Source organism: Nerophis lumbriciformis, linkage group LG01, assembly GCF_033978685.3.
Source record: "Nerophis lumbriciformis linkage group LG01, RoL_Nlum_v2.1, whole genome shotgun sequence".
Taxonomy (NCBI): Eukaryota; Metazoa; Chordata; class Actinopteri; order Syngnathiformes; family Syngnathidae; genus Nerophis; species Nerophis lumbriciformis.
The window spans coordinates 30,232,835-30,255,000 of record NC_084548.2 but is presented as its reverse complement, the minus strand read 5'-3'; the positions used below and the strand labels follow the sequence as shown (position 1 = coordinate 30,255,000).

At 39.7% G+C, this 22,166-nt stretch overlaps 1 protein-coding gene across 1 annotated transcript in view; it reads left to right on the top strand.

Moving 5' to 3' along the window:
- The window catches only part of LOC133618606 (adenylate cyclase type 6-like), a 166,032-nt gene that overhangs the window by 3,031 nt on the left and 140,835 nt on the right, over positions 1–22,166 (top strand). Inside the window, exon 2 of the mRNA XM_061979127.2 lies at positions 4,250–4,467. The gene's annotated coding sequence lies outside the window, so the exon portion shown is untranslated. The remainder of the gene's footprint in view (positions 1–4,249; positions 4,468–22,166) is intronic.

Sequence of the window (22,166 nt, the reverse complement as noted above, 5' to 3'; positions counted from 1 at the left end):
TTCAGTTGGCCAACATTTCTAAAAATCCCTTTTTTGTATTAGCCTTAAGTAATATTCTAATTTTGTGACACACGGAATTTTGGATTTTCATTTGTTGCCACTTCAAATCATCAAAATTAAATGAAATAAACATTTGAATGCATCAGTCTGTGTGCAATGAATAAATATAATGTACAAGTTACACCTTTTGAATGCAATTACTGAAATAAATCAAGTTTTTCAAAATATTCTAATTTACTGGCTTTTACCTGTGTGTATATATATATATATATATATATATATGTGTGTGTGGGAAAAAAATAAATATCACAAGACTATTTCATCTCTACAGGCCTGTTTCATGAGGGGGTTCCCTCAATCATCAGGAGATTATCCTGATTATCCTGATTATCCTATATATATATATATATATATATATATATATATATATATATATATATATATATATATATATATTTATACATATATATATATATACATATATATGTATGTGTGGGAAAAAAATCACAAGACTATTTCATCTCTACAGGCCTGTTTCATGAGGGGGGGTTCCCTCAATCATCAGGAGATTTTAATGGGAGCATTCACATACCATGGATTATATAGGGCACAGAGTGGGTGGGTACAGGCTGGTGTAGGGGCGTGGTGATTGGCTCATGTGTTACCTAGGAGGTGTTTCCGTCTGTGGCGGCATGCTGTTACAATTTCGCTGCGCTTGTTGAGGGATGACAGGTCTGGACGGTAAATAATAAACAGTTTTTCTTTCAAGCATAGGTTGCATCTTTTATTACCACTATTGTAAGGTGTGCTTGATGCAAGAATTTGCCATGTTATTGAATATTCAACATTATTGTCTTTGAGGTCCCAAATGTGTTTGCTGAGTTCTGTGGTATTCCGCAGGTTTTGGTTCCTGAAAGAAGCCTTGTGATTGTTCCATCTGGTTTTGAACTCTCCTTCAGTTAATCCTACATATGTGTCGGATGTGTTAATGTCCTTGCGTGTTACCTTAGATTGGTAGACAACTGATGTTTGTAAGCACCCCCCGTTGAGAGGGCAATCAGGACGGAAACACCTCCTAGGTAACACATGAGCCAATCACCACGCCCCTACACCAGCCTGTACCCACCCACTCTGTGCCCTATATAATCCATGGTATGTGAATGCTCCCATTAAAATCTCCTGATGATTGAGGGAACCCCCCCTCATGAAACAGGCCTGTAGAGATGAAATAGTCTTGTGATTTTTTCCCCACACATACATATATTGCGCTCTACTACGGTATCGAGCACTATTTTTTGGATAACCTTATTAAGACATATACTCCGCTCCAAATTGACATTTGTTGAGCACTGTACGACGATCAGAAATGGAAAAATTCAACATCGACTACTCCACGAAGAACATTCCCATACCCGCGCAGAATGACTACAAGCTAAGGCTCATAGAAAAGACGGAACACTTCCTAAGAAGGATGCAGTGGAAAGCACATTTTTTCCTCCACCCTGAAACAAAAGGAACGCAAAAAAAAACTTATGGATTCAAATCTACCAAGAACCCACCCACAGTTGAGGAACTAAAGGATTTTGAGAACGACATGCTCAAAATGATACAATCAGTCAAATTCAAGCCAATCCGCAACCCACTCCTCACCAAGCTGAAAAATGACAAGGAGCGCATCAAGAAAGTAAACAACCTCATCATAGCTGCCGATAAAACCACAAACTTCTACAGAATGGACATACCAGAACATCACACCTTACTGGACAGAAGCATCACCAAATCATACAAAAAAGCACAACCCAGCACCTTACAGAACATCCACCTGGAAAATAAAAGGATCGCGGCTGAACTGGACATTGAGGACAGGGTGGACGCCACAGCCAACAAGGAAGCCTTCATCACATTGAAGGACCACAAACCCAACTTCGCAAATAACCCAACATGCCGACTAATAAACCCAACTAAATCTGAAATAGGAAAAATCAGCAAAATAATCCTGGACAGAGTCAACACAAAAATCAAGGACAAAACACCACTCAACCAATGGAGAAATACAGCAGCAGTAATCAAATGGTTCAACAACATCCAAGACAAACAACAGCACAACTTTATCTCCTTTGATATCGAAGAATTTTACCCTTCCATCACGCAAGACCTACTGACTCAAGCACTAGACTTCGCCTCAGACTACGACTCAATCACAGGCAACGAAAGAAACATCATCATCCACGCAAAAAACTCCATTCTCATCCACAACAGTACACCATGGCAAAAAAAGAACAATGCAACATTTGACGTCACTATGGGAAGTTTTGACGGAGCAGAAACGTGTGAACTCGTTGGGAGTTTCCTCCTCTCCCAGCTCGCCAGCCTCAATCTGAACCTTGGTATTTACCGTGATGACGGACTGGCAGTGTGTCGCGCCTCGCCAAGGAGCAGCGAGAATACCAAGAAGCGCATATGCCAAATTTTCAAAGAGAACGGCCTACGGATCACGATTGAAGCCAACAAGCAAACCGTCAACTTCCTTGACGTCACTTTCAACCTGAGAAATAACAGCTACCAACCATTCACGAAACCCAACACAACACTCCAATACGTGCACCATGACAGCAACCACCCACCCACCACCACGAAAAGAATACCTACCGGAATTAATAAAAGGCTATCGATGCTGTCATCTAGCAAAGCTGAATTCGACCAAGCAACCCCCCCGTACCAAAAAGCCCTTGATGAAAGCAGATACAATTTCACCCTCACCTATGAACCCACGCCAGGAAACCAACCGAAAAAGAACAGAAAACGAAACGACATCATCTGGTACAACCCCCCATACAGCAAAAACGTCTCAACTAACATTGGACACACATTCCTCAATCTGATTGACAAACACTTTCCCAAAGACAACACCCTAAGAAAAGTATTCAACAAGAACAACATTAAATTGAGCTACAGCTGTATGAACAATATACGACAAATCATCTCAAACCACAACAAAACAATTGCAAATGAGGCGTCGGCCCCCGGACAGAGCGGCTCCAAAACCAACAAAGGTTGCAACTGTCGAAAGAAACCTGATTGCCCTCTCAACGGGGGGTGCTTACAAACATCAGTTGTCTACCAATCTAAGGTAACACGCAAGGACATTAACACATCCGACACATATGTAGGATTAACTGAAGGAGAGTTCAAAACCAGATGGAACAATCACAAGGCTTCTTTCAGGAACCAAAACCTGCGGAATACCACAGAACTCAGCAAACACATTTGGGACCTCAAGAGACAATAATGTTGAATATTCAATAACATGGCAAATTCTTGCATCCAGCACACCTTACAGTAGTGGTAATAAAAGATGCAACCTATGCTTGAAAGAAAAACTGTTTATTATTTACCGTCCAGACCTGTCATCCCTCAACAAGCGCAGCGAAATTGTAACAGCATGCCGCCACAGACGGAAACACCTCCTAGGTAACACATGAGCCAATCACCACGCCCCTACACCAGCCTGTACCCACCCACTCTGTGCCCTATATAATCCATGGTATGTGAATGCTCCCATTAAAATCTCCTGATGATTGAGGGAACCCCCCCTCATGAAACAGGCCTGTAGAGATGAAATAGTCTTGTGATTTTTTTCCCACACATACATATATTGCGCTCTACTACGGTATCGAGCACTATTTTTTGGATAACCTTATTAAGACATATACATATATATATATATTTATACATATATATATGTATATATATATACAGTATATATATATATATATATATATATATATATATATACACACATATATATATATATATATATATATATATATATATATATATATATATATATATATATATATATATATATATATGTGCTCAATCAATCAATCAATCAATATAATAAAATAAAATAGTGCGACCCCAACTACAACCCAATTCCAGGTTTACAATACGATAGAGTAGACATACAAATATAACACTTATAAAATACAATACTAAAAAATGGAAAATAAAAAATAATAAATAATAACAGTTTCAATAATACGAGTTACAATACTAGTGATTATGACAAGTGTGCTTGGCGGTTTTTAGGGATCCTTAGCAAATATGTCAATTTTTAACTATTTGCCACCAGTTTACTTTGGGGGGCAGGAGAGTTCAGCTCAACCGTCACTGCTTGTCGTAGGACTTTTATTTTGAAAGCGACACCGGGAAGTGTGACATGAGTTTTCCTGCCTCTTCTTGACAGCGGTGCTCGGAGCCCGAGAGGGTCAGGGGGAGGAGATGCAAGGGAGTGGAGCAAGAAGACTAGAGGAGGAGAAGCACCGAGTGACCAATTCAGCGGCACCATCCTCGGACAGCTAGCCCGCCAATGGTCGTCCACCCAGGACGCTCACACCGACGACTTCGCCGAAACGACTCGTCCGCTGCGGTCGTGTCGGCCGGCGGAATGAGGAGATGATCACGGTGAGTCTGCCGCGCGTCTATCTCCTCAAAGGGCGGACAGGCCGACATATTTGATAAATGTTGTCCTGTCACGCGTCCCACATGATGTTGTTCTCCGTCAAAGTGGACTGAATGACAGGGCTGGCGTCTCTTGCTGGAGGCCGCCATTCTACTGCTGCTGCTGCTGCTGCTGTTTGGTGGCAGAGGAGACACGACCAGTGCATGTCTTCCACTGGAGGCTATAACAACAACAACAACACACACAGACACAGGCTATATGTATATACTACAAATACATACATACACATGCTATACGTATACATACATATGTGTGGGTATGTGCTCATATTTTGGGGCTGCGCCACAGTGTTCATTGATGACACTTACCAGGGATAAAATAGTGTATGTTTTAATAACACATATGTCCTTCCTGGTGGAGCTTTAATCATGACCGAATTGCATCACCTGAATGATGCTGAGGAATGCATAGCCATGTCAATAAATGGCTGCCAGGATGCTAATCAATTGGAATATAGGAGAAGGTGAACTGTTGTGTGCATTGGACTATGATAGTCACATAGGCCAGGCTGTTAGTGTTACGTAACAAGGAGCCTACGCTGTTTGATTGCGGTCCCACACACACACACACACACACACACACACACACACACACACACACACACGCACACATACACACACACACGCATGCACGCACGCACGCACGCACGCACGCATGGCCTGCGCGGTGTCCTCTCCTCCTTTCACATCATCCGCCTTTCAGTACAACATAAGTGCAACCTGCGTTTATCCTGCAGCATGCCTGATTCTTTTTGCATCCTGGATGACATCTGAAGTGGCTTGATGAATGACTTTGTTTTTGCCGGGGCTTTTAGCGCCAATGTAGTGGCTGTCCGGTTAAAATGGCCACTGTAGGAATAGTCACACACACACACACGCGCGCCCGGCCTCCTCCACCACGGCACACACCGAGTCCTCCCAGAGTTGGTCCACGCCGGTCCGACCTTGTGCAAGGGAGGGGAGAGGAGGGACAAGGCTGGGAAGGTGGTAGGAAGGAGATGTGTTTGTGTGTGTGTGTGTGTGTGTGTGTGTAAGTGGGGTGGGGGGGTGTCTCCTTGAATCTGGTCGATCTGCTTACAATAGGAGGAGGAGGAGCAAGAGGGGGTCTTGGACGTGCCAGAGAAGGTGCAGGCAGGCAAGATAGAGAAGGAAAATGCTATTTTTGCTTCATCAACACAGTTAGCCTCCCCGGTGAGGCGGCGGGAGGTCTGCAAGCCTGGTAGCCTCATCTGGAATCAGGTGCTGAGACAGGTTTTTTTTTTATATGCCGACACACTTTAGGAAGAGGTCTTGAAGATGGCGGGCACAGATGGACTAGATAATGATTCTCAGTCGGTGTGAACGTGAGCTTGCAACAGTGGTTGTCCCGCTCAGTCATTGATGGAGAGTTAAGTTGTGCAGCATTGGCAAATGAACTAAAATCCTTGGGCTGCCAATTCATCGTCCGGAGCATCTATTAGGGAGGTTCGCACAAAGTACTATCGTACAGCCACACTAGCTGGCATCCTTTACAAGTGTACAATCGGGGGTGTTCCGATACATCACTGTTTCCCACACATTCATTTATTTGTGGCGGCCCGCCACGAAAGAATTACGTCCGCCACAAATAGATTTTTCGGCTTTTGACTCGCTCGACCGCTCATAAAAGCAATGGGACTCTGTCTGTGAATGTAGCTTGTAGTTACAATTCCGGTGCAGTAGGTGGCGGTAGCCTACTATGCATTGTAACTCCGCCAATAGCACTTAATTCACCTGGTGGGCCAGAAGAAGAAGAAGAAAACAACGACGACGAAGTAAAAGAAGAATGGACCGCCGGATCAGAATACAAGGGTAAGACGTCTTGGCAAACAAGTTCAAAAGTGGTCCGAACTTGTGCAGTGTGCAGCACCGACTCGGATTTTCTTAATTTTTATTTTCGGGATTTGAATGCATTTATTTTGAAAGGACAGCTGGAGAGAGACGGGGGAGGGGGTATTGACGCGGAGCAAAGCGACTGTCAGGTGGGATCGAACTGGGTCGCCGCAGCGGGTGCTCTACCAGGTGAGATAGGTTATAGCTGCATCGCTCGCGGCTCGTCATATATTTAACGTTAATTCGCGATTTCACCGAGCGTTTCACTGACGGTGAGCAGCCTGACGCTGCTTTATTAACACCGCCGCTGTTTGACTCGGGGGCCGGGGCAGACGCACGCAGTAACAGTCACCTGTTACCAGACCGACGAGCTAACGTGTCTAGGTTATAACCCTGTTGTCAATAAACACACGTGGAGACGGTGCTTCAGATACTGCATTAATACTGAAGCTAAATTGTCCACTGTCCACTGCAGCATGTGAATGCAATGAAAAGAATAAAATCTGAGACAACCAGCTGTTAAAATGTTGTCCAGGTTAATGTTTTGGCCATTAAAGGCCCTTCATTTCAAGATTTCAACTGTGATCGGGCTTTAAACAGGTGGCTGACCTGTTCAGATGGGTGTAACTGCTACTGGTCATCCATCCATCCATCCATTTTCTACCGCTTATTCCCTTTGGGGTCGCGGGGGGCGCTGGAGCCTATCTCAGCTAATGTGAAATAGCATTTAATTGTACATGTATGCAATGCCATTTAAATGTAATTATAGATAATAATAATAATAATAATAATAATAAATACTGTGTAGTGTTGTAAATAGTCAACAGGAAGGATTTTAGTAAGATATAAGCCATGAGCACTACACAGCCAGAAAAAAACCTAGGCAGGACAAGTAAAAATATTGGGGCAAGTAGATTTGAGAAGTCGGGCAAGTAGAAAAAAACCTTAACGTTGAACCCTGCATGTGTTGAGCTGCTGCCGCTTAAGGTTAGACGGCACTGTACATAGAGCGGTTCTGCTCGTTAGTAATAAATTCTAATGTTGGATGTTCACTCCTTCACACAGATGAGTATAGAAAAATATTTTCAACGGCCGAAAAGGGCTCGACTTGGAGAGGAGGTAGGCCTACAGTCCGGACCACAGGTGCGACCTGTTCAGCAGCAGCAGCAGGAGGAGGAGGAGGAGGAGGAGGAGGAGGAGGAGGAGGAGGAGGAGGAGGAGGAGGAGGTTGACTGACTGTGGCAGGACACCTCTGCCTCTGTTTCACTTTATGTTGCTGGTAAATAATATGGTTGTAGTAGTAGGCTAAAGTTAAATTATTTAGTATGCACTAATTAAAGGGGCAGAGCTTTAAGAGACATTTTAGCTTTTATATTTTATAAGATATATTTATTGTTCAAATCTGTATATAAATATGTACATAAAGTGTTGTAGTTATATTCCAACTCCGCGTTCTTCTTGGTCATTGCCGCTGCCGCCGCCACCCCCCACCCCCCGACCACACCACCACAAATAGATGCCTGTCCTGTGGGAAACACTGTACATACATTCTTGGATGCGTCACAATTCAAAAATGTTTTAACGATTGCGGAATCCAAGGCCGGGGGGCCAGGGTTAACCCCAGACTGCCAATATACTTGTGGTGGTGGGGGCATGGCTATGGGCGTGGCCTATACAACATTATTATAACATTTGGCATAATCGGCAAAGATGCATATATTTTCTTTCAAAAGGCTAAAAAAAGTGATAAATGTATTCAAAAACAAATCTGTGGTATTAGTTATTAGTATGTTGACATTTTTCTTGTATCGTTTTGCTCTATTTTTCAATCTTTGCTGCTTATTGTAAAATGTAACACAGGTTACACTATACCAGGAGTCGGCAACCCAAAATGTTGAAAGAGCCATATTGGACCACAAATAAAAAAAAGTAATCTGTCTGGAGCTGCAGAAAATTAAAAGACTTATGTAATTTTTTTTTTAAATAAATGTCGAATGATAATGTCAATGAGGGATTTTTAATCACTGCTATGTTGAAATTGTTACTAATATTGATACTGTTGTTGATAATATTAATTTGTGTTTCACTACTTTTGGTTTGTTCTGTGTTGTGTTTGTGTCTCCTCTCAATTGCTCTGTTTATTGCTGTTCTAAGTGTTGCTGGTTTGGTTTTGGAATTGGATTGCATTGTTATGGTATTGATTTGTATTATTTTGTTGGATTGGTTAATAAAAATAAATAAATAAATAAAAAATAGATTTTTGAAAAATGAGAATCGATACTGAATCGTATAACGTGAGAATCGCGATTTGAATTCAAATCGATTTTTTCCCACACTCCTAATATGTATGTTATGCCATTGTTTACAAATTTGGTAAATAAATAACCAAAGAATTTATATTTTGTTGTTTTCTTACTGTACCGAAAATTAATCGAACCGTGACCTCTAAACCGAGGTAGTACCAAACCGAAATTTTTGTGTACCGTTACACCCCTACATGTAAATTATTATTATATGTATATGTATATTAGGGGGTGTCAACGTTAACTCAAATGACTATTAATCACAATGACTATTAATCACAATGTTTGTTTTAACCGCCGGAAGGCACACGCATTGCACATGCAGTGATCACATCACATGCCAGTGTGATGATTGTTAGAGCGATGTGCTCTGCGCCTTTAAAACAAACTCTGACAGAACTTTAGCTAAAACTGAGGTGATTAGTCTTGCAGCGACAAACTTTCTTATCATCGGGTGACATTAAGTTTAAAATAGCATCTTAAAGCAAAACATGAACGTGAGGATGGCGTTGCTAGCATGAATGCTACATGGACAGCAAACAGAGCACAACCAACTATACTGGCTGAGTTTATCCGCATTTACCACAGATAAACCAAACAACGCCTTTTCGAAATGGACAGCCACCACACGTAGGACATCTGTGAAGACCAAGTGCTGCAAGATGTCGTTGTTATTGCCAAGTAACGTTGTTCAAACTAGTTTGTACAAAAGGAGCTCAGCGCTGTCACCTGAAAAAGTAAATAAGCTCGTTTGTGTAACTGAGGGTTTGTAATTGGATGAAGTCCAGCAGAAGGGACAGACATTAACAAGGGAATTGAGAGGCACATTCTTTGTTGACAATCGTCATGTCCGGTCCAACTGTGGCAACAAAATGAAAAATGGCTTACATTTGTTTAAACAACTGGTCGAACTAAGGAAGAGTAAATGTAGATGTAAATTGTGCACTATTTAATGTTGTTTATGCATGTCTTTATTACATTATCTATTGATATACTGTACACCTGTAAATAGTTTGCTATATTATTGCAGAGACTTTCAAAATGTGCACTTAATTCTTGCTATACTTACTGTCACCAAGTTTTGAGCAAATCAATAGCTTGCAGTTCAGTAAAACATTTGAACATTTGTTTTTATATATATACTGTTTATATTTATACCTGTATGTATGTATATGTACTGTATATATATATATATATATATATATATATATATATATATATAATCAGTGGCGGGCCGTGCGTTTCCCACCTAGGCCTTCAATGATGTCTGACTTCAATGATTACCTCTCAAAATACCATCATTTATGTCACCACATGACCATTGCTGGAGAAATACTATACAGAAACACATTTACTGGGAATTGAACCACATCAACAGTGTACAAAACGGGTTATTTTCCGGCGCATTTAAAAATCAATAAACCCGCATATCTTATGTGGTCTGTGATGAGGTGGCGACTTGTCCAGGGTGTACACCGCCTTCCGCCCGAATGCAGCTGAGATAGGCTTCAGCACCCCCTGCGACCCCGAACGGGACAAGCGGTAGAAAATGAATGAATGGATGGATGGATCTTATGTGGTGCTGTCAAAATTAAAATTGCCAAAAACATTAAACGTGAAAAAATAAAGAAATACAATATATGAACTCACAATTTGTAGAACCCACTCAACGCCGTATAAACCAGTGGTGCCGCTCGTTGTGTGGCGGTCATTTCTCCATTTCATTGCCAAGACAGCTGAGCTAGTTTCCGGGGTTGGCCGACATGGTCTCATAAGATGTAGTTTATTTTTAAATATCCTTCTTGAAAATGGCCTTGCAAATATATGTGTTGTCTTGTCTAATCATAAAAGATGCAGACGAGGCGTGTTGGCTGACTTCTTAAAGTTTACTCCACAGCGTGCTCATCAATAACATGGCTACATTCAACAACCTAAACAGGGCTACTGCACATGTACTTCACTACTGTGGCATGCTGGGTAATGGAGTTTTTATGTTACCTAGCTCGTAACATCACTATACTGTATATATGCCTTAGGCCAGCTAGAAGGCCTTACTGACAATAACTTGTGATCTGATTGGCTATCGCAACTGTCTGTCAAATGTTTGTGTCCGTTCTCTGACAGTGCACAGACGCCCGCATTGTTGATTCTGAAGGCCTCGGGCAGATTTGGTACAGCATGGCGACATAAGCTAGCTGAATTCTGATTGGATAAAAACTCTATTACCTAAAAACAACAGCGCTGGAAGGAGCATAACATGACATGAAGAGAATATGAATAGATATTTAAGGAAAGTAAATAAAAAAATACTTTTATCTTTAATTATGATCATGATTTTGGTTATGTTAGGCCAGCAGAGAAGGCCTTGCTGGCCCTGACGGCACATCACTAATATATATATATATATACAGTTTTGGGACTAACGCGTTACAAAGTAACGCGTTACTGTAACGCCGTTAGTTTTGGCGGTAACTAGTAATCTAACGCGTTATTTTTTTATAGTCAGTAACTCAGTTACAGTTACTACATGATGCGTTACTGCGTTATTTTACGTTATTTTTTATGTAGTATCGGCTAGAAACTGAGGATCTGAGTGTGTTTTATTCCAGCGAAGCAGAGACGTGCTTCTGATTCTTCCTCTGCGCTCTGTGTGTGTGCGTGTGACTGTGTGTCTGAGTGTGGGAAGGGGAGGGGAGGGGGGGGAAGGGGTGCGCAATACAACCGTTGGCCAACAAAAAAGTAACCACAGAACACTATACGACTATACGGTATAGTGTTCTGTGGTTACTTTTTGGTTGGCCAAGCGGACGTGACGACAGGCTGTCCCCACTCAGATCCGCACAGACCGGGAGGGGGCGTGCCTTAAGTCCGGCTGGAAATCGGCAGAAATTTGGAGAATGGTTGTCCCAGGGAGAGGCAGTGAAATTCGGGAGGGTTGGCAAGTATGAGATATTCTCACTTCTTTTCTTTTGTCGAGCACAATTTAGTTAAATGTAAGTTGTGTCTTGGATCAAAGATCCCGTCTACTGCCCAAAACAACAATTCAAATCTGCCTGGTTAGGCTCTGTGTATGTCACGTGTGCCTTCCTTGGGTGAAGCCAGCTTTACAGCTATGTTGTTGATTGATTGATTGATTGATTGAAACTTTTATTAGTAGATTGCACAGTACAGGACATATTCCGTACAATTGACCACTAAATGGTAACACCCAAATAAGTTTTTTAACTTGTTTAAGTCGGGGTCCAGATACAGATATATACTATCAAATATATACTAACATCATAATACAGTCATCACACAAGATAATCATCAGGGTATATACATTGAATTATTTACATTATTTACAATCCGGGGTGTGGGATATGGAGGGGGGGGGGGGTTAGGTTTGGTTGGTATCAACACTTCAGTCATCAACAATTGCATCATCATTATCGTCACAGTGTAGGACTGACTTGGTAGGATATGTACAGCAAGTAGTGGACACAGAGAGAGAGATCAGAAAGTATAAGAAAAAGTGTCTACATTTGATTATTTACAATCCGAAGAGGTATTATGTGGAAGGGAGGGTGTTAGTTTAGGGTTGTAGTTGCCTGGAGGTGTTCTTTTAGTGCGGTTTTGAAGGAGGATAGAGATGCCCTTTCTTTTACACCTGTTGGGAGTGCATTCCATATTGAAGTGGCATAGAAAGAGAATGAGTTAAGACCTTTATTAGTTCGGAATCTGGGTTTAACGTGGTTAGTGTTAGTGTTAGTGTTAGTGTTATTATGCTGTTTGTTACTTATGTATGCTATGTTGCAGCTATTTAAAATAGTTTTGTCAATTTGTTCTGGCCTGAAATAAATTGGCCCTTTGAAACATATCTTTGTCTTTGTGTGTTGTATGTAGAGCACATTGCTTAGCAGAGTTCAGTGATGCAAATGTATGTCAAGTTGATCAACAGATTGTATTATTCTCCAGTGCAATAACAGTACTGAAATGAAGGCTAAAAGGGCATTAATGGGAGCTTTAAAAAAAAAAAGTAGAAGAAGTAACTAAATAGTTACTTTTCACAGTAACGCATTACTTTTTGGTGTAAGTAACTGAGTTAGTAACTGAGTTACTTTTGAAATAAAGTAACTAGTAACTGTAACTAGTTACTGTTTTTCAGTAACTAACCCAACACTGTATATATATATATATATATATATATATATATATATATATATATATATATATATATATTAGTGATGTGCCGTCAGGGCCAGCAAGGCCTGTGTGGGAAAAAAATCACAAGACTACTTTTTTTTTTCCCCACACATACATATATTGCGCTCTACCACGGTATCGAGCACTATTTTTTGGATAATCTAATTAAGATATATATATATATATATATATATATATATATATATATATATATATATATATATATATATATATATATATATATATATATATATATATATATATATACAGTATATATCAACATTAATAAAAGGACGCACTAAACTCACTGTCCATGCGTCCAGGGAATGCACCTAATTTTTCCCATGATTGTGTATATTAAACAACACGAGTTTAATCACAGTAACTGGCAAAAAAAACCTTGTTGTTAGCAGACTGGACAAGCGCTATTTCAACCCTCTGCGCATCTACTCTGCGCAGACGTGATCCCTGTACAAATTATCGCGACATGCTAATTTAGGAGCTACAAAAATAGCTAGCTTGTCAGTGCAGATTTTTGTCGAGAATTAAAAATACAAACTTCATAATAAATAAATCCCACGTTTCCACTGCTCGGTGCTCTTTGATGTTGATTATGTTTTAACGTTGAGGGGATGTGCTGTAATGAAATAAATAAAATATAGTCCAGTAGTAGGGATGAAAACTATATTGAATGGCAGCCACCATTTTCTCAAAATACTTTCCACTGTGTTAGTTATGTTTCATTTTTGTGCTAATACAGTAGCTGAATACACTAAAAGTTTCAAAGTGACTGACTCAGTTCATTTGATCTAGTTACTGTTCAGATGAGAAGATTTTTTGACTGTCATGGTGATGATAATGTTTTGTTCATTTGTTAAAATCGGCACATTCATTGAAATTTTATTTTGGAACTCCAGACTACAGAGATGCCTTTTTTTAATAAAAATTTTTGTAATTTACTTTTGCGCTATTTATGTTACTACAAAAATGCTGTTTGTTTCGAATGTCATATGTCATTCCACTGTGACAGTTGTTTTGGAATAAACTTTTAAAATTTGGAATTTTATTTGTTTAATGTCAGCTACATTTTGAAAATACATTAATATATCTGTTTATTGCAACCATATCATACCCAAATATAATATAACACCCATTGAATTTCCCAGGGACCCACTCAACTCTCCACCTGTGGGTTCCAGGGGACTCACTACACTGAAAACTTATTCACATCACTGTGTATATACAATATATAGTCAAACTTAAGTCATTTATTGTATGAATTTCTTAAGTTTTTTTTCACACAAAAAAACCCACATTTTTTTAGGTGTGGTGGCTTTTATTCTGTTGTGGCGGTGCGCCACAATCAATTGCATGTACGGGGAAATGCTAACTGGTATTCAAAAGGTGGCCGAGGATCCAAATCCGGCCCTTGAATGACAGCATATCGACCCCCAAATTCAATTTTAAACTTGGGAGACAAACATATTGCAGCAACAATATAGTGCTCCTGTTGTATGGGGGAGCTTGGACCACTGTAAACCAGGGATGTAATGGTAAACAGTAATAATAATAACCGATGTAAAACTCAAAGTAAATAATACCACATCAAATGTCTACTGTACTGGTACTATGTAATATATAAAATAAAGCTAATAGTGAAGGTAGAAGTCCAGCCCCCTGGAGCTTTCTCTGCACAACACTGCGATGGAACACCAGTTTGTACTAACTGAAAAAGATGAACAATTATATTATAGTATCTGTAAAGTATCAGCCCACAATTAATGTTTGGTTTGTACACAGCCAGCTCGACACTGTAGTGTACGGAGATGTGCTGCATGTATCATAATCATTAGTACAGTGACTTACTCGAGGGACAGTTGTCCGTTTGGTCCAGCTGGTCGGGGATGTTTTCAGGTGATTTGGTTCATTAATCCATTTCATCCATTTCAGATTTCCAGCGTGATCATGTCACACTCTCTCGGCTTCCATCTGCTCCAACGTTTCAACCTCTTCTTTGTGCTCGCTTCTCTAAGCAGCAGTTCAGCCTCCGTATATTTATTTTCGAAAAGATAAGGTTGTGAATCCTCATTTGTCCAAAAATAGTCGTCTTCGTTGTCTACTACCAAGTCTGCCATGATTAGAAAACACACTTGCGTTTGATTCCGGGAGTAGGAACACATTTGTTGCAGGAAGTCGGAAGTGGGTTGCTATGGAAACGTAAATAAATGCGCCGAAGAATTAGTTCCGGCTGTGCATAAAATGCCCAAAATACGGTAAATATTGTACATATTACATATTGTTATGATCGTGTCTGTTACTACATTATACATAGATTTGCAGTGTGTATTGAAGTTGTTTTAGAGAGCTTTGAAGGCTACAACGGTGACTCCTATTAGTCGCATCTAGCAAGCGTTTTTTATCATTTTTAAAGGGGAACATTATCACCAGACCTATGTAAGCGTCAATATATACTTTGATGTTGCAGAAAAAAGACCATATATTTTTTTAACCGATTTCCGAACTCTAAATGGGTGAATTTTGGCCAATTAAACGCCTTTCTAATATTCGCTCTCGGAGCGATGACGTCACAACGTGGCGTCACATCGGGAAGCAATCCGCCATTTTCTCAAACACTGAGTCAAATCAGCTCTGTTATTTTCCATTTTTTCGACTGTTTTCCGTACCTTGGAGACATCATGCCTCGTCGGTGTGTTGTCGGAGGGTGTAACACCACGAACAGGGACGGATTCAAGTTGCACCAGTGGCCCAAAGATGCGAAAGTGGCAAGAAATTGGACGTTTGTTCCGCACACTTTACCGACAAAAGCTATGCTACGACAGAGATGGCAAGAATGTGTGGATATCCTGCGACACTCAAAGCAGATGCATTTCCAACGTTTAAGTTAAAGAAATCTGCCGCCAGACCCCCATTGAATCTGCCGTAGTGTGTGAGCAATTCAGGGACAAAAAACCTTGGTAGCACGGCAAGCAATGGCGGCAGTTTGTTCCCGCAGACGAGCGAGCTAAACCCCCTATGGACCCTAGCTTCCCTGGCCTGCTGACATCAACTCCAAAACTGGACAGATCAGCTTTCAGGAAAAGAGCGCGGATGAGGGTATGTCTCCAGAATATATTAATTGATGAAAATTGGGCTGTCTGCACTCTCAAAGTGCATGTTGTTGCCAAATGTATTTCATATGCTGTAAACCTAGTTCATTGTTGTTAGTTTCCTTTAATGCCAAACAAACACATACCAATCGTTGGTTAGAAGGCGATCGCCGAATTTGTCCTCGCTTTCTCCTGTGTCGCTGGCTGTCGTGTCGTTTTCATCGGTTTCGCTTGCATTCGGTTCAAACCGATATGGCTCAATAGCTTCAGTTTCTTCTTCAATTTCGTTTTCGCTACCTGCCTCCACACTACAACCATCCGTTTCAATACATTCGTAATCTGTTGAATCGCTTAAGCCGCTGAAATCCGAGTCTGAATCCGAGCTAATGTCGCTATAGCTTGCTGTTCTTTCCGCCATGTTTGTTTGTGTTGGCTTCACTACGTGACGTCACAGGAAAATGGACGGGTGGTTAAAATCAGGCACTTTGAAGCTTTTTTTAGGGATATTGCGTGATGGGTAAAATTTTGAAAAAAACTTCGAAAAATATAATAAGCCACTGGGAACTGATTTTTAATGGTTTTAACCATTCTGAAATTGTGATAATGTTCCCCTTTAAAATCCTGAAAAAAAAAGACCTGTGTTGTTGTCTCTCATAATGACTGTGAACAATAGGCATAATTCCAAAAAAGTGCAGTTCCCCTTTAAGACTAAAGGGGATTTCTTACTAATAAACGGTGTACGCTCAAATCCGGAAAACGTACAAAAAATTCAAATGTCATAGAGTGTGCGCACATATTTTTCCAAGTACATTTTTTTTTGTACATCGAAATCAACGTGGAGTTGAGCGCACATGTTGGATTGGCTGGCCACTCCTTGTCCACGCCCCCATTTAAATACACAAGTCGTATTTAAATTAGCCATCCGCCTGAGATCCCACACTCTGAACAACCTGAAAAACTAAGATAATGAGCAAGATGCAAGATGGCGAAAATAAAGGAATTCTCTAACAAGGGGTTGGAGGTGCTTCTTGCTGAAGTGAAGGCGCTCCAAAATATACTTTTTGGCATGTTGTCCTCTGGTGTTTCCAGCAAACGAAAGCGAGTTGATTGGGATAAAGTGTGCGAGCCTGTCATTAGTGTCAGAGAACCGCACACAGGTACAACTAAGAAATAAGTAGGACTACATCAGGAAGAAGATGGATGTGGCCAAAACAGGCAAGGGGACTATAAATAAAGTAGCGCTCTTCCCGTCTGAAAAGATAGTTGCTGCAATGACTTTAAAAAAGGTAGCAGCACATGGGGCTGACTCTGATTACCCCTAGGTTAAACATAATTTGTGAAATTTACAACAACATGTGTTCATATAGCCTGCTCACAGCCAGATGAGTTTTATGTGAACATTTTTAAAAATTTGGTTTGAAATCTTGCCAGCATATTGTAAGGGATACAAAAGACTTTGACTCTTGTTTGATTACCCAATTAATTATTACAACCCAGAAGAGCTACTTGCGGTAGAAGCCACGTGGCGCAAAGTCGGCCTATTCCTCCACCGTCCCCGGTGCCCTTAATGTGCCGCAACCACCGGCTGCTGCAACTGTATGCCCGACTGACCAAGCTGTGCCGGAGTCACAAGAACACATTGTGACAGCAGTAAGTGTCAAAATGGTCTCCTAGATAATTTTAATAGACGTCCTCACAAAAATAAATTTGAGGCAATAAATGTGCGGCATAAATGATTGCCTAGATAAATTAATAAACGTCCTCACAAATATGACTGAGGCATTACATGTGCAGCATAAATGATCACCTAGATAAATTAATAAGCGTCTTCAGAAATATGGATATGAATATGAAGCATTAAATGTATTGTCAAAAAAGTGAATTTTGTATACTTGCCTCAGTCTTTTACATTGGTAAAATCAGATGTTGGCAAAGCTCAAACAACCACTTCTGTGTGTCGCCAAATTATCCACAGCATCAATCAATCATCCATCCATCCATCCATTTCCTACCGCTTATCCCTTTCGAGGCCACGGGGGTGCTGGAGCTTATCTCAGCTACAATGGGGCGGAAGGCGGTGTACACCCTGGACAAGTTGCCACCTTATTGCAGTGCCAACACAGATAGACAGACAACATTCACATTCACACATAGGGCCAATTTAGTGTTGCCAATCCACCTATCCCCAATCAATCACTCACAATTTAGAATAGAATAGAATAGAATAGAAAGTACTTTATTGATCCCTGGGGGAAATTCAGCACCACAGTTCGCTCACAATAGACAAGAATAATTATAAATAATATAATATATATAATATATTATGTATAATATATAATATATAAATCATATTAATATATTCTACATATACTACAAACCCCGTTTCCATATGAGTTGGGAAATTGTGTTAGATGTAAATATAAAGGGAATACAATGATTTGCAAATAATTTTCAACCCATATTCAGTTGAATATGCTACAAAGACAACATATTTGATGTTCAAACTGATAAACATTTTTTTTTGCAAATAATCATTAACTTTAGAACTTGATGCCAGCAACACGTGACAAAGAAGTTGGGAAAGGTGGAAATAAATACTGATAAAGTTGAGGAATGCTCATCAAACACTTATTGGGAACATCCCACAGGTGAACAGGCAAATTGGGAACAGGTGGGTGCCATGATTGGGTATAAAAGTAGATTCCATGAAATGCTCAGTCATTCACAAACAAGGATGGGGTGAGGGTCACCATGTTGTCAACAAATGCGTGAGCTAATTGTTGAACAGTTTAAGAAAAACATTTCTCAACCAGCTATTGCAAGCAATTTAGGGATTTCACCATCTACGGTCCGTAATATCATCAAAGGGTTCAGAGAATCTGGAGAAATCACTGCACGTAAGCAGCTAAGCCCGTGACCTTCGATCCCTCTGGCTGTACTGCATCAACAAGCGACATAAGTGTGTAAAGGATATCACCACATGGGCTCAGGGCCCTTGAGCCCATGATGTCTCGGGGGAGTATTTATTGTATCACCAAAACTTAACTTTAAATATAGTTAACAACCATATATAAAATAGTAACAAATAAACCACTACAAGTAAAATGTTAATAATAACATTAACAATACATTTAAACAACAATAGCAATATACAAAACAATACAATTCACTTTTTACATTGTAATTGTTCTTAATTTTGTTTTTTACCTTATACAATTATTTTACCATTTGTGCTTTTAGTGCAAAGTAACATTCAATTAAATGTTGTTAATTAAATGCAAAAATTCGCACATTTAATGCTGCAATACAAGTTTGGACAGTTTTGTCCAGTATTTTAATTCAAAGCATAATAAAGTTAAAGTTAAAAAGTTAAAGTACCAATGATTGTCACACACACACTAGGTGTGGCGAGATTATTATAATAATTGTATAAATGTAGCAGTAAGTTTAAAAAATTAAGTTTAACATTTTTTTTAACTGTTTTTCTTAATGTTTTTCACACGTATGTAATTACGTAATTGTATCTTTTGCTGCCTCTTGACCAGGACTCTTTTGGAATTTTTTTTTTTTTTTTCAAATCAATATGACCTTCTTGGTTAAATAAAATAATACGTGCTTTAAATACGTAATGTTTGAGTAAGGTACATTTTTGAAACCTTTATTTTGTTAGCACAGTCAGACTGGATGTGGCGTACTGCGCTAATATCTTGAAGGGGAGAAGTGTGCTGTGGTCTTGTTCTCAGCTTAACGAGTAATGAGGCGACTCATTAGAGACTGTTAAAAAAAAAAAAAAAAGAGAGCGAGACTTTTAAGTTGTGACTGCTGTCCTGTTTGTACATTGATGTAACATTGACGATGTCGTTCACAACAACACAAGCAGATGAGATGTGTTGTGGGTGTATGGATTTTTCTGTCGTAGTTTAGACGCTGTTTCAAATTGCTGTGTTGACACTGTTTAGTTTAGGAATGGCCAGGCGGTTGAGAGTGTCGGTGATGAATGAAGCGGTCCTGAACACATTATTTTCCCAAACAAATGTTCCTTCTCCTCACAACATTTCACTTACATTTATGTCAATTTCCCTGATGTACTGCTTTAACAGCAGCGGCGCAAAGTCCCGACTAACAGCTACAAAAGCGGGGGTGCCTACAATACAGATGGCTGTAACATCAACAGTGCACTGAGGGATCCTATATCCATCCACCTCTCAAAGACACGCCAAAATAACGGACGTAATAACGTTTTAATGGCCAAAGACATATGTCCTACATATACTGTGAGCAGTACAATAAATGTGTTCCTTTTGTAAGTGCATTTTGTGCATAATCTTATTTTTTCACTGGTTTGCACTTTATGATCGCACTCCACAATGGCATATTTATTATAGTTAGCCCTTTGTCTTTTGTTTATTTATATTATAGTATCATAAATTATTTTTATAGTTTCATTTTGAAATGAAATCCCAGTTTACATATTGTTTGTTTAAAATAGAAAGTGCAATACAATATGTTTTAATTAACAGTAAATAATCGTGATTTTAATATTGATGAAAATAATCGTGATTATTATTTTGGCCATAATCGTGCAGCCCTCGTGTCACTTATTAGTAAAGTGTGGTGACCGGTACACTGGAGTGCAGGACTACCCAATGGGCTAAATCTGTTATGCGTCATAACCGACTCACTGCAGTTCGTCGTCCATTTAGGTCTACTGCAAACTGGGCTGGTTAGTCAACTAAGGCTAACGCTTGCAAACGTATCCACGGCATTAAACGTTACGTTGTTACTCAGCTGTAACTGGCGGACACGTCCCTCGAACAGGTACCACCTCGCCATATGAAGGGCATATGAAGTTCACAAAGCCACACTTACATTTATTCCTTCATTGAGTTGAGTCTTTTGCGGCCAGCACAGCTAAGCTCGCTTGAAAGTGAAGTAGTGAAGCGATGATGTAAACCAGGGGTGTCCAAAGTGCGGCCCGGGTGCCATTTGCGGGCCGCAGCTAATAGTTTACTGGCCCGCCACACATTCTGGAAATGCTATTGCAAAAATAAAAAAAAACATTAAAAAAAGTGGAATGAGGTGAAATCTAACTACCGTAGAAAAAGTTGCAACGTTGACACAAAGCTGCCATGAGGCTGTTTTTTTTTCTTTTGTCTATCTTTCTTTTTCTTTTTTGCCATTGCTCAAAAAAAAAAAAAATCTATGTTATAATGAATTATTATTGACCTATTCAAGGCTCCAATTGTTTAAAATATTTCACTTTAAAATGTTTTATGTGGAAAATATTGCATATATTGTGTGGTTGCCATACATCGTTTTCTTTGACAAAAGAGCATAAAACAAATAAAATAATAGTTCAAACGTAAAATCGACAGATATATCTGAAGTTGACCTCGTAACTTAAGTGTTGAAAGTTAAAAAAAACTAACAAAAATGTATCACTTTATGAGTAGGGCACCTTTTGGATCCCAAATATATTTAATACGATTTTATTTATCTTTTCACTGTGATTACTCAAAAAAATTAATGAATTAAAATCAATGGTGTCCTGCATTATTGATCTTTTTAAGGCTCTCATTACTTCACATCAAACATTGCTTTCTGAATGATTTGGGCAGTGGGGGAAATACTGCATATTTCAGTTTTATTATAAAAAACTAAGTTGTCTTTGACAGAAAAGGCATAAAACCTTTTTGTTTTTGATAACTTTATACCAACCTGAAGTTGATATACTGTAGAGATTTACTGTAAGCGTTACATAAAACAATAAAAAGATAATTTGACTTGTTTTTAACATTTTAATGACTTAGACCCTTTATGGTCCCCGGGAGCCCTAAAGGTAAAAAAATAAATCAATCCATATATGCTTTAATTTTTCCGTGTGCGGCCCTCAATGGAAAACGTTTAGACACCCCATTAGACACATTAGCCTTATGATGGCATTGTGTTTATCAGTGACGTGCGGTGAGGTTCATGGCTGGTGAGGCACTGACTTCATCACAGTCAGATTTACAAACAACTGAACCCTAAAGAGTATCTTATTCACCATTTGATTGGCAGCAGTTAGCGGGTTATGTTTAAAAGCTCATAACAGCATTCTTCCCTGCTTGGCACTCAGCTAAGGCTGAAACGACGCGTCGATGTAGTCGACGTCATCGGTTACGTAAATACGTCGACGCCGTTTTTGTGCGTCGGC